Source organism: Monodelphis domestica, chromosome 1, assembly GCF_027887165.1.
Source record: "Monodelphis domestica isolate mMonDom1 chromosome 1, mMonDom1.pri, whole genome shotgun sequence".
Lineage (NCBI taxonomy): Eukaryota > Metazoa > Chordata > Mammalia > Didelphimorphia > Didelphidae > Monodelphis > Monodelphis domestica.
Genome location: NC_077227.1, coordinates 255143238 through 255157536, shown reverse-complemented (window position 1 = coordinate 255157536; position 14299 = coordinate 255143238). Strand labels below are relative to the sequence as shown.

The window sequence follows — 14299 nt, the reverse complement described above, 5'->3', positions numbered from 1 at the left end:
TCAAAAGAAAATTCTCTCCCAGATTCTTAAATTTTGCACCTCAGCTAAGTTATGCCATGGTAGTAACTCACATTTCTTCTTGTTTGATGGGCAGAGAACAATTCCCAGGGCCAGGAGACCTGGTTTCTTCCCTTTGATCAGCACCTAGATACTATTTGATATTGAATAAAATATTTCTGGAATCTCTCTTTCACATTCTGTTTGTAAAATAATGATAATCATTCATGTCACTATTAGTCATTTCAAAGCTTGTGAGAATAAATAAAACTGTTCCCATTTCATTTCTAGATAATAAGATGCTTATGGAGATATATTCCTTGTTTCTGCCTACTTGGATCCCATCTGACTCAATATTGATAAAACATGAGTTAAAGGCAAAGTACAAATATGCTAATGTTTGCCAGGCATATGGTGATATAAACCTTCTCTATATAGGTAATAGAGTAGCAAATTACATCTCCTGCTTACTACTATAAAATTTAAGTACATTAAAGTTCCTTTATAAAGTATTTCACTCTATCATAAATTGTATTGTGGGTACAAATCATGTTTTCCCTCAATAGTCATTCTTTCTCCTTTCTCAAGGAAGCCAGTGCCTGGATCATTATCTTTTTATTGTTGAGTTATTTCAATTCTTTGAGACCCCATTTGAGGTTTTCTTGGCAGAGATACTGGAATGGTTTGTCATTTTCTTCTCCAGTTCATTTTATAGATGAGAAACTGAGGCAAACAATTAAATGACTTGCCTAGGATCATACAGTAAGTTTCTGAGGTCAGATTTGAACACAGGAAGATAGAGTTTTCATCACTTCAGACCTGGCACTCTATCTACAGTATTACTTAGCTGTCCTAATCACTAAGATACCCTGCCCTTATATAAGAGGATTTCAATATCCATACTGATTCCTCTTAAACTCCTTAATACCCACTACCTCAGCCTGCTAAAATCTCATGACCTCCTTCACTCTTTAAAAAAACAAAAACAAAAAACAAAAAATAACTCTTATCTTCTGTCTTAGATTTAATACTGTATATTGGTTCCAAAGCAGACACCCAGTAAGGGCTAGATAGTGGGGGTTAAGTGACTTACCCAGGGTCACACTGTTAGGAAATGTATGAAGCTAGATCTGAACTCAGGCCCTCCCAGCTCTAGATTTGGTTCACAATCGACTGAGACACTTAGCTGCCCCCAACTGCATTCACTCTTCCAAAAAACAAACATTGGAAGGGCCACTACATAGATCTCACTATTACACAAGAATGTTGCATTTTATTAAGAAATAAATAACAAACTGACATTTGTTTATCTGATAATAACCTCTTATATTTCCATCAGTCTTCCACTTCTGAATAAAGTTGGAGAAAGTCACACAAAAGTGTTGAGTACATTTATAAATTCATATGATCCAACTTCAACAGGACCATCATCATTGCAGCAAGGCAGTCTTTTTTTTTCCTCTAACTGATCCTCTATATTGCTCCCTCAGAAGCTATTCCATATCTTCTTCTCTTCACTCCTTAAGCCCCCTACAACTTCCCCTCCTCTCTCTCTCCCCTGCCTCTCTCTTCCTCCCTCCTTCCTCCCTCTCTCTCTTTCAGCTGAGAGCTTCACCTCTTTTACTTTACTGAGAAAATTGAGCTTCTCTTCATCTCAAAACCCCTTGATAACATCCCCAAGTCTTTACTCTGTTCCCCCAGTCTTTACCTCTATTCAACTACCTTTGATCTATCTTGTCTTGTCTTGCCCTCTCAGTCATCCCCACCTATTCTCTTTAATCGTCATCCCTTTCCTGTCTGTTAGTTCCTTCTTAATTACATCCAGAGATATAAGAAGCAACAGTCAGGAAGCAGAACAATGTGGGAAAAGCCAGAAAAGAGAGAATGAGAGACCAGGAGGAGAACTGGAGGAGGCAGAGAACAAAAGTATTAGATGTTTCAGGGAAATAGAGAAAGTTTATTGTTATTAAATGTGACAATTTTGATAATTTTAGAGAGCAGTATCAGTTGAGTGATGAGGTAATTTATCATAAATAGAATAAAAGGAAATCAAGGCAAAAAGAGCAGGCAGCTTTTTCTAGGAATTTGAGAAAGATGAGATATAGAATAAAAACTCACAGGGGTGGTACAGTTTTGTGAGGATTTAATAGGAATACTTGGGCATGTTTATAGGTAGCAGGAAAGGAGAGGGAGGGAGAGGGGAGAAAGAAAGAGGCAATTAGAGAGCAGGGATGATAATAAGGGCATTTCTCTGGAGAAGAAAGATGGGATCAATAGAACAGGTAGGCAGGTCATGGTCAAGAGAAGGACTAACTTTTTCATCAGTAAATGGAGAAGAGATGTCAGTTGATGTACAAGTTTCAGAATATAGCTAAGAGAGTTGAAGTAGGGGATACTTAAGAGGAAAATGTTTGGAACAATAATTGTGGGGAATCACTTAGAAAATGAATGTGGGAGAGGAGCTAAATGGCTCAGTGTATATAGAGCCAGGTCTGGAGATGGGAGGTACTAGGTTCAAATCTGGCATCAGATACTTCCTAGCTGTGTAACCTTAGGTTAGTCACTTAATCCTAATTGTCTAGCCCTTTCTACTCTTCTGTCTTTGAATCAGTACTTAGTGTACATTTTAAGACAAAAGATAAGATTTTAAAACAAAACACAATTTTAAAAAACAAATTAGATCCTTCTCTTCTTCAACTTCCCAGTTATTAAACCTCAACTCTCCTTGCTGTAGAACCTTCTTGACATCATAGTGGTTTTGGTTCCGTCTTTTAAAAAATAGGAGAAGGGGGAATCTGGGTAGCTCAGTGGATTGAAAGCCAGGCCTAGAGACAGGAGGTCCTAGGTTCAAATCTGGCCTCAGATACTTCCCAGCTATGTGACCCTGGGCAAGTCACTTGACCTCCATTGCCTAGCCCTTACCACTCTTCTGCCTTGGAGCATATTGGCTCCAAGACAGAAGGTAAGGGTTTAAAAAAATAGGAGAGAGGTGGAGTCAAGATGGCTGATAGAGTCAGCAAAAGTTCAGACCTCTGAAAACCCTTCCTCATCAATTAAAAACAAAATGCTCCTAGGGGACTGAAAACCAAATCTAAGAACAGGACAGAGCTAAGGAACCCTCTTGCTGTACTCAACTTAAAAGGTACACCCCCAAAAAGCCTGAATTAGGGAACACTCCAGTTTAAGGGGAAGGAAGAAGGAAGATGCTAGAACCCCTCCTCCACCTACAATACTGAGCCTCCAGCAGTGCCTGGAATCTCTGGGCAGGCAAGGGTGCTAGTCTAGAGGGAGTACCTTGTGGGTGAAGCTGTGCCAGGATCAGGGCTTTGAACACAGGTGGCGTGGAGACAGCTGGAGGAGAACCTCAAAGAAGGCAGCCCAATCACAGCTGAGACACTCCATATTTCCCCCCACCCCTTCCTGAGGTTTTGTCCTCAGGGGACATCCAGCTCTGCAAGTTCAACTCCACTGGCATTAATCTTATCAAGCCTTCAGATGGAAGGGAAGCTCAAGCTCCAACACCCCTCCCCCACAGACTGCTCTGAGAGTCTTGCTAAGCTCCAAGGGTGAAGGCTGACAGAAAAGCCCAAACACAGATCCAACATATAATGAGAGGATCAAGACTACAAGCAACTACAGGAGAGAAGAAAGGGAAAATATGAGCAAATGACAAAAAAAAGAAAAAAGAAATTACAATTGACAGCTTCTATCCAGGCAACAAACAAAGAGCAAATGTAACAGAGGAAGATCAAGGAACACCAAGCAAAAACACAGAAACTCCAGTGAATTGGACACAGGCTTTGGAAGAACTCAAAATAGAATTCAAAACACAATTAAGAGAGGCTGAAGACAACTGGGAAAAGAACTTAAAAAGCAAGATAAGTCATGTGGAAATAAAGGCACTTGAACTAAAATAAGAAAATAGTGTCTTGAAAGCCAAAATTAATCAGCTTGAAAATGAGACAAAGGAGAAGGATGACCAAAAGCACATGGATGAAATTCAGTCTTTAAAAAACTAGAATACAACAATTAGAAGCAAGCAACTTCACAGGAAGTTCGTAGGAAACTATAAAACAAAATCAAAAGAATGAAAAAACTGAGGAAAATATGAAACACCTCATTCACAAAACAGAAGATTTAGAAAATCAATCCAGGAGAGACAACTTAATAATCGTTGGTCTACCGGAAGACCATGACAAAAGAAAAAGCCTGGACATAATACTACAGGAAAACTGCCCCAACATTCTAGAACAAGAGGGAAAAGTGGAGATTGAAAGAATCCACAGATCAATTGCCTCCCATACTTAATCCCAACTGACAACACCCAAGAATGTTATAGCCAAATACAAGAACTACCAGTCCAAGGAAAAAATATTACAAGCTGGTAAGAAGAAGTCATTCAGAAACTATGGAACTACAGTGAGGTTAACACAGAATCTGGCTGCATCTACACTGAAGGACCAAAAGGCATGGAATAAGATATTCTGGAAAGAAAGGGAACTAGGTATACAACCAAGAATCAATTACCCAGCAATACTGACATTCTTATAGGTGAAAGTATGGTAATTTAATAAAATAGAAGACTTCCAAGCATTTGTAAAGAAAAGACCAGACCTGAACAGAAAATTTGATACTGAAACACAGAACTCAAGAGAATCATCAAAAGGTTATTAAGAAGGGGGGGGGGCTAAAAAACAAAAACAAACAAAAAAACCCTTTTTTTAAAGGACCCAATAAGTTAAAATGATATGTATCTCTATAAGAAAAGAGGATATTGGTAACTCTTAAAAATTGTTATTATCACCCAAGTAGCTAGAAGAATTATACTTAGAGGGAATAGTGACAAACTGTATAGGATGAAATGCCAAGACATAAATATGTATATAGATATACATAGAGTTAAAGAGGTTAATACTAAAAGAAATGGGAAAAGAAACAAAAGGGGGTAAATTTATATGTCACAGAGAAGCTCATGGTGGGAGGGGGGAGAACATCAATTCACCGGAAGGGTAAAGAGGTTGGAGATAGGAAATACTCAATTCTTATGTGCATTGAAATTGCCTGGAAGAGCAAAGAACAATCAAATACATTGGGGCAGAGAATTGATTTGTGCCCTATAGGGAAGTAGAACGGTAACAAAGGGACTGGTGGGGAGGGAAGCAATACAAGGGAACGTGAAGGTGGGGGGGTAGTTTAAAAAGACTGTAAAGAAAATAAGAGGGGAATAAGAAGTGGGGGGTAGAAAAAGAAGTAAAATAAGGGTGGGAATTAGGGGAACTGATTAAAAACAAAACTCTGGTGTAGAAGGAAATAGTGATAGAATAAAGAGCAGGACTAGGCGTGGAAATCAAAATGATGGGAAATACACAGATGGTAATCAAAACTCTGAATGTGAATGGAATGAACTCACCTGTAAAACACAAATAATAACAGAGTGGATTAGAAACCAAAACCCTACCATACACAGCCTACAAGAAACACACATGAGGAAGGTAGGCACACATAGCGTAAAAGTAAGCAGAAGGAGTCAAATCTATTGGGCATCAAGTGAGAAAAAGAAGGCAGGAGTCACAATCATGATATCTGACAAAGCCAAAGTAAAAATAGACCTAGTCAAAAGAGATAAGGAGGGTAATTACATCCTGATAAAAGGCAGTATCGACAAAGGAGAAATATCAGTACTCAACATGTATGCACCAAATGGCATAGCATCCAAATTTCTAAAGGAGAAACTAGTGGAGCTCAAGGATGCAATAGATAGAAAAACTATACTAGTGGGAGACCTGAACCTTCCTCTATCAGATCTAAATAAATCAAGCCAAAAAATAAATAAGAAAGAGGTAAGAGAAGTGAATGAAATCTTGGGAAAATTTAGAGTTAGTAGATATGTGGAGAAAAATAAATAGGAACAAAAAGGAAAAAACCTTCTTTTCAGCACTTCATGGTACATTCACAAAGAATGGCCACGTATTAGGGCATAAAAACATTGCAGACAAGTGTAAAAGAGCAGAAATAATAAATGTAACCTTCTCAGATCACAATGCAATGAAAATAATAATCAGTAAGGGTACATGGAGAGGCAAATCAAAAATTAATTGGAAATTAAACAATACAATTCTCCAAAATCGGTTAAAGAACAAATCATAGAAACAATTAGCAATTTCATTGAAGAAAATGACAATGATGACACAACCTTTCAAAATCTATGGGATGCAGCCAAAGCAGTACTCAGGGGGAAATTTATATCCTTGAATTCATATATTAACAAATTAGGGTGGGCAGAAGTCAATGAATTGGGCGTGCAAATTAAAAAACTAGAAAGTGAAGCAATTAAAAATTCTCAGATGAAAACTAAATTAGAGATCCTAAAAATCAAAGGAGAAATTAATAAAATTGAAAGTCAAAGAACTATTGATTTAATAAGACTAGAAGCTTGTACTTTGAAAAAAATAAAATAGACAAAGTATTGGTCAATCTAATTTAAAAAAAGAAAGAAGAAAACCAAATTGACAGTATCCAAGATGAAACCAAGATGAAATCCAAGACCTTGCCTCTAATGAAGAGGAAATTAAGACAATCAAATTATTATGCCCGATTATATGTTAATAAATATGGCAATCTGGGTGATATGGTTGAATATTTACAAAAATATAAATTGCCTAGACTAACAGAGGAAGAAATAGACTACCTAAACAACCCCATATCAGAAAAAGAAATTGAACAAGCCATCAAAGAACTCCCTAAGAAAAAATCCCCAGGACCAGATGGATTCACAAATGAATTCTATCGAATATTCAAAGAACAACTAATCCCAATATTAGACAAACTATTTGACAGAATAAGCAAAGAAAGAGTTTTACCAAATTCCTTTTATGACACAAATATGGTATTGATTCCAAAGTGAGGCAGGTCAAAAACAGAGAAAGAAAACTATAGACCAATCTCCTTAATGAATGTAAATGCAAAAATTTAAATAGAATACTAGCAAAAAGACTCCAGCAAATGATCACAAGGGTTACTCATTATGATCAGGTAGGATTTATACCAGGAATGCAGGGATGGTTAAATATTAGGAAAACCATCCACATAATTGACCATATTAACAAGGAAACTGACAATAACCACATGTTTATTTCAATAGATGCAGAAAAAAAGTCTTTGACAAAATACAACACTCATTCCTATTGAAAACACTAGAAAGCATAGGAATAGAAGGGCCTTTCCTAAAAATAATAAATAGTACATATTTAAAACCATCAGCAAACATCATCTGCAATGGGGATAAACTAGAAGCCTTCCTAATAAGATCAGGAGTGAAACAAGAATGCCCATTATCACCTCTATTATTTAACATTGTACTAGAAACACTAGCCGTAGCAATTAGATGAGAAAAAGAAATTGAAGGTATTAAAATTGGCAATGAGGAGACCAAGTTATCACTCTTTGCGGATGATATGATGATATACTTAAAGAATCCTAGAGAATAAACTAAAAAGCTAGTGGAAATAATCAACAACTTTAGCAAAGTTGCAGGATACAAAATAAACCCACATAAGTCATCAGCATTTCTATATATTTCCAAGACATCAAAGCAGCAATAATTAGAAAGAGAAATTCCATTTAAAATCACCCTAGAAAATATAAAATACTTAGGGAAAGGAGAGATTTTAAGACCAAGCAAGAGTTAGAAAAAAATCACAAAATTTAAAATAAATAATTTTGATTACATTAAATTAAAAAGGTTTTGTACAAACAAAACCAATGCAACCAAAATTGAAGGGAAGCAACAAATTGGGAAAAAATCTTCATTACAAAAACCCTCTGACAATGGTCTCATTACATAAATTTATAAAGAGCTAAATCAATTGTACAAAAGATCAAGTCATTCTCCAGTTGACGATTGGGCAAGAGACATGAATAGGCCATTTTCAGATAAAGAAATCAAGGCTATTAATAAGCACATGAAAAAAAAATTCTAAATCTCTTATAATCAGAGCGATGCAAATCAGAACAACTCTGAGGTATCACCTCACACCTGGCAGATTGGATGGCATGACAGCAAAGAAAAGTGGTGAATGCTGGAGGGGATGTGGCAAAGTTGGGACATTGGTGCATTGCTGGTGGAGTTGTGAATTGATCCAACCATTCTGGAGGGCAATTTGGAACTGTGCCCAAGGGGTGCTGGAAGGCCATCTGCCCTTTGATCCAGCTGTTGAGCTGCTGGGTTTGTACCCAGGAAAATGGTGGGGAAGAGGACCTGTGTAGGAATATCCATGACTATGCTCTTTGTGGTGGCAAAGGGTTGGAAGATGAGGGGATGCCCTTCAATTGGGGAGTGGCTGAACAAATTTTGTTGTATGTTGGTGATGGAATACTATTGTGCTCAAAGGAACAATGAACTAGATGAATTCTATGTGAACTGGAATGACCTCCAGGAATTGATGCAGAATGAGAGGAACAGAAACAAGAGAACATTGTACACAGAGATTGATAGACTGTGGTACAATAGAATGTAATGGACTTAAACCATTAGTGGCAATGCAGTGATCCTGAACAACTTGGAGGGATCTATGAGAAAAAACACCATCCACATTCAGAGGGAAACTGGGAGTAGAAATACAGAAGAAAAACAACTGCTTGAATACATGGTTTGAGGGGATATGGTTTGGAATGTAGCCTCTAAATGACCATCCTAATGCAAACACCAACAACATGGAAATAGGTTTTGATCAAGGACACATGTAATACCCAGTAAAATTGCATGTCAGCTACAGGAAGGGTGGGGCCAGGGGAGGGAAATAATATGATTCTTGCAACCAAGGAATAATGTTCTAAATTGATTTAATAAACTTTTCAAAAAATAAAAAATAAAACTAAAAAAACAAAAACAAGATTTAGGATGGTAGAATCAGCCTCTGATTTTCAAGCAAGTGGTAATTAGTGTTTCAGTTCTGGAGGGAAGATGCGATGCTGGAGAAATACTTTGGGGCAAGTGTAGAAGTTATTTGTACACTGGTGTAGGCAGGTATCACACCCTTCATTTTACATATGAGAACACCAAGGTACCAAGAGCTAGTCATGGTGAGTTAATGATGGCAACCTATTGAAAATTAGGTCTCCTAACCCCTAGTTTGTCCCTCTTTTCTTTATACAATGCCACTTCTTTAATGTAATTTCTGCAGAACATTTTGAGTTTTTCTGAACAGTTCATTCCAGACACAGAAAACACATCATGCATGTTTTTTCAAATGTTTCTATGCTTTACCTAGTACGCAACAGTACTGTAACTAAAGGGGGACAATTGGAGCTTTTTTCCAGGACCTTGATATTTAGAAGGTACTGAGACCAAATGGAATCCTTTTGCAAAGTGGCGGGGAGTGATTTTAGCTCCTAACTAGCAAGAATAATAAGTTTAAATAATTAAAAAATTAACACCAAAAAAAATTAAAAATCGGAGAAGAGAGAAAAAATGAATTAGGGAAGAATAAAAGGATTGTCTTGCTCTGTAGTGAATGCCCAATTCAGATTAGAAAACATAAATTAGTTAGGAGATTCAGTCAATATAGTTGCAAGACTTTCACTGTTTAGCAGCATGGGAGTAGGAATGGATGATCTAGATGTTGGGAGTAATCCAAGGCTGGGAAAGGGGTGAACATTGGCAGGATGGGAGAAAGTGATTTAAGAGTTGAGGATAGTGCAGGACTGGTTCAAAAAGGGGTTGAATCCTTTCCACCCCTGCTGTCAACTGGAGTTTGGGGCTAGTTTTGGGGAAATAGCAAGTATTTGTATGACCAGAACCAGAAAGTGTGGAGAGATATGACAATGACATCCTTTCAAGACGTCCCATTGTCCAGCACTCTTCAGATTTCCAACTTTGCACATGTCATCTTTCAAAATGTGGCCAAGAGTTACCTTCCAAATGCCCACCTGGAATATCATTACACCTTAACCCAGTATATCCATCCATACCCGAAAGATTGGGTCAGCATCTTTAAGGTTGGTTGGAGTACAGCTCGAGATTATTATACATTTTTATGGTCTCCAATGCCTGAACATTATGTGGAAGGAGCAACAGTCAATTATTTATTGTCATTTCAAGGGTATTACCTTCCAAATGATGATGGAGAATTTTATCAGTTCTGCTATGTTACCCATAAAGGTGAGATTCGTGGAGCAAGTACCCCATTCCAATTTTCAGCATCTTCTCCAGTTGAGGAACTACTGACTATGGAAGATGAAGGAAATTCTGACATGTTGGTGGTGACTACAAAAGCTGGCCTGCTTGAGTTCAAAATTGAGAAAACAATGAAAGAAAAAGAAGAGCTGTTAAAGGTAACTACTGTTTGGAAAAGGAGACTTCTCAGCTTAAAGAACAGGTTGGAAGACTGGAAAAAGGAACTTAACCATGAAAAAGAGAGATGTGACCAGCTACAGGTGGAGTGCAAGGGTCTTGTTGAAGCATCACAAAATCTACAGTGGAAAGTGAGGAGCTTAAGAAGAAACACAGTGAAGCAACTTCAAAAGTTCTCCAGCTAGAGGAGAATCTTATGACTGTAACACAGAGAGCAATCACAAAGGAGACAGATTTAGACAGTTTGAAAGACAAACTCAAGAAGGTAACACTTGAAAAAGAGCAACTAGAATGTCAGTTGAAGACTGAAAAAGATGAGAAAGAACTTTATAAGGTGCACCTGAAGAACACAGAAATAGAGAATACCAAGATAGTCACAGAAATCCAGACTTTAAAGAATTTAGATGGGAACAAAGAAACTATGATTGCCCATTACAAAGAGGAGGTTGGTAGACTTCAGCTCTGTGTAGCAGAAAAGGAAAACCTTCAGAGAGCCTTCTTGCTTACAACCTCAGACAAGGATGATGCTGCGAATTTAAAAGAACAGCTTTGCAAAGCAGAGGAACAGGTTCAGGCTACCTGGCAAGAAGTTGTGTTTCTGGCCAAAGAGCTGAGTGATGCAGTCAACATGAGAGATCAGACGATGGCCGATCTCCATAGCACCGGGCTGGAAAATGAGCAAGTCAAGAAACAGCTGGCAGAGACTGTGGCTGAACTGAGTGTGACTGTTGTGAAAAAGCAACAGGAGAAAACCGATCCTGTTGAGCAGGACCTGCGCAGAGAGGTGGAGGATCTGAAGCTTCATCTGCAGATGGCTGCAGACCATTAAAAGAGAAATTCAAGGAGTGCCAGAGGCTCCAGAAGCAAGTTACCTGACTCTCTGACCAGGCCAAAACTGGAAAGCAGCAGAAAGTGATGGATGCCCCAAGCAACACAGAGATAGCTGACCCTCCCATTACCATTAAACTGTCAGCTGGTGCAGTTGGACTTGCCACGTCTGAGATGGTTTCTGAGATGGTAACAAAGGGCCAAGTCTGTGAAATGACCAAAGAGATTGCTGAGAAAACAGAAAAGTATAAGAAATAGAAACAACTACTCTTGGATGAGAGGGCCAAATGTAGCACCTATGCTGACGAGTTGGCCAAAATGGAGTTGAAATGGAAGAAGCAGGTGAAAATCAGTGAGGACCTGAAGCTGCACCTTGCAGAGTGGGAGGTCCAATATAAAGTTGAGTTGGTGCAGTGAGGTCAAGAATGTGATATGTGATATGTGATATGACCTTCCAGTTGGAAACTCCGACCATAGAGAAGGAGAATGAGGAGAAGGTGCTTAAAAAGAGGCTTGAAAATCCAGCAGAAAGAGTCATGGAAGGTCAGAATTCCTGGAAATCCCCTGTGAGCAATACCCTCAAAGAGCAGAATGTGCCTGCTCCTTCAGTGCCAAATAGGAAGCCAGTCCTACAGTTTGGAAATCCCTATGCAACCCAGGACACAAGAGATGGAGCAGATGGTGCATTTTACCCAGATGAAATCCAGAGGCCACCTGTAAGAACATTCTTGTGGGAATTGGAAGACAACGTAGTCTGTAGTCAGCCTGCCAGAAACCTTAGTTGGCCTGATGGTTTAGAAGACCCTGAAGATAGCAATGATGATGATGAGAACGTCCTTACCACTCCAGATCCTCCAAGCCAGCTTCTACATGCTCACCGGACAGGCTTTTGCTTCGATTCCAGCTTTGATGTTCACAAGAAGTGCCCCCTCTGTGAGTTAATGTTCCCTCCCAACTACAACCAGAGCAAGTTCAAAGAACACGTGGAGAGTCACTGGAAGGTGTGCCCCATGTGCAGCGAGCAGTTCCCTCCAGACTATGACCAGCAGGGCTTTGAAAGGCACGCTCAGACCCATTTTGATCAGAATGTTTTAAATTTTGACTAGAATGTCACTTCTTTTATGCATTATTCCAGTTTACCATTAAAGAAAGGTCCCCTCCATTAGCGAATCCATGTCGGATACAGCATCTGCTGCATTTCTGACTACTTCTATTACCCACCACCTACCCATGCAGTAGAATTAGCCTCAGGATCAATATTGGGCTGATAGCAGATAGCGATTTAACCTGTTACTCTAAGACAAGACAGTCCTGTGTGTGTGCAGCATTATTTATTCCCCCAATTGCGAACATGGTATCAATAAAGGGTTCTGGGATTGCTTTAATGTGGCCACTGGAAAAGTCTACGGTGGTAGGGATTTAGCAGACTGATGAACACGTTTCTGTTGAATAGGTGATTGAGCATGATTAAATATTATAGAATAAAAAGTATTTCTGATAGCAATCTTGTGTAGTAATTCTTTGGGTCACTTTCAGAAAATGATAGAATTTAGCCTATGAACATAGTTTTTTAATCCTTTTGGGGTTTAGGTGCACGTATGATGAGATTACATGCTTCCAGCATAGCAAATACCTCTTTTACATGTGAGATGTTGTGTTGAGAAAGCACATTTTGCTTTAATCCAGTATTTTTATGAATAAAGAGAAATAAATTATTGTAATTCTGAATGATTATTTTTAGATCACCTCACAGATGTATTTATAGCTCATGGTCTTGGCAGAATCCCATGATGTCCGCACGGCTCTGGTGTTCTTGCCATGTACTCAGGGGGGTTGGTGTGTTTTGCCTAGTTGTCCTGTTGAGCATAACTTTAATTAACTTTGTATTCAAGCAATTAAAAATGTGACAAACACCCAAATTAAGGTTATGTTTGTCTATAGTTGAAAAATGTTTCTTTCTGACTGTACAATACTTATTGCATTAAAGTTACCAGTATTGGAGAAAAAAACAAAAAGGGGTCGAAACTGGAAAGTATAAAAATAGAGCAAATGTAATGACCTGGGAAAGTATTGAGAAGGAGAAAAGGAACTAAAGGTCATAGTAAGAATAGATTTAAGAGGGGTAAAGCACAGGGAAAGAAGGTAATAGGATATTGTTATCAAATAAAAGAATCTCATATTTCTTGAGCATGGAAATGGAGTTTGCTAAGGTGAGGGTAAGACATAGGGTATGGCCATATCTGGATATAGATGAGTTAGAGTGGAGAACAGATCACAAGAGATAAGTTGAGAGATTAGGGAATTTAAGGGAACATCACTATGTATATTAAAGTTTCCTGTTATGGGAGTAGAATTTGGAATGGAGAAAAATACTGCAAGCCAAGCACTGAACTCATTTAGAAAGTAAAGTGAATGTCTTGGAAACTGGTAGAGAAGAACCACCAGAATCTGGATTGGGTGATAAATTTGATAGATTAACTTCAAAGGAGAAAAGATTGCCAAGTGATAGTGGTAGATGCACAGTGTTTAAATGATAGTGGGGAGCAAGGAATATTTTGATTCCCCACTGGGACCAATGGGTCAGATGGTAGGCAAGAAAATGCTGTCAGTACTGTAAAAGATGTCCAGGGATACATTTTCATCTGGGTGCAAAGGGGGATCCAGGTCTCTGAAAGCCAAGAGAAGGAAAGAATATAAAAAGAAGGAACCTTAAATGAAGGGAATTTGGAATTCAAGACAGCACAAGGAAAGGAGTGGGTAGATTCTGGAGTGAGATATTAGAAAGATAGCATCGAGGTGGGAGGGGATGAGAGAATGAACTACAGGGATTGGAAGATAAGTTGTTGACTTAGAGTTGGGGATTTCCTGTCCCTAGGATTGGGAGAGTAAGGAGAGGTCGCAGTTTGCTAACCATTGGGAAATTAGTTGAAACAGAATTTCAATAGTATAACCAGCAGTACTGAGGAAGACAATTTGAGGAGAAAGTTTCAGGTGACTTGAGATCATGGTGAAGTCAAAGTCTCGACAAATGCATTTAAAGCAATTCATCAAGGAAAAAACAAGGAATATCAAAAGAATACAAAGGAGCAAAGGGGAATCCATATGTGTGTTAAAATGTTAGAG

At 38.4% G+C, this 14299-nt stretch overlaps 1 pseudogene; it reads left to right on the top strand.

Moving 5' to 3' along the window:
* Positions 1–9819: 9819 nt before the first annotated feature.
* Positions 9820–12282, top strand: LOC100011071 (tax1-binding protein 1-like; annotated as a pseudogene).
* The last annotated feature ends 2017 nt before the right edge of the window (positions 12283–14299 follow it).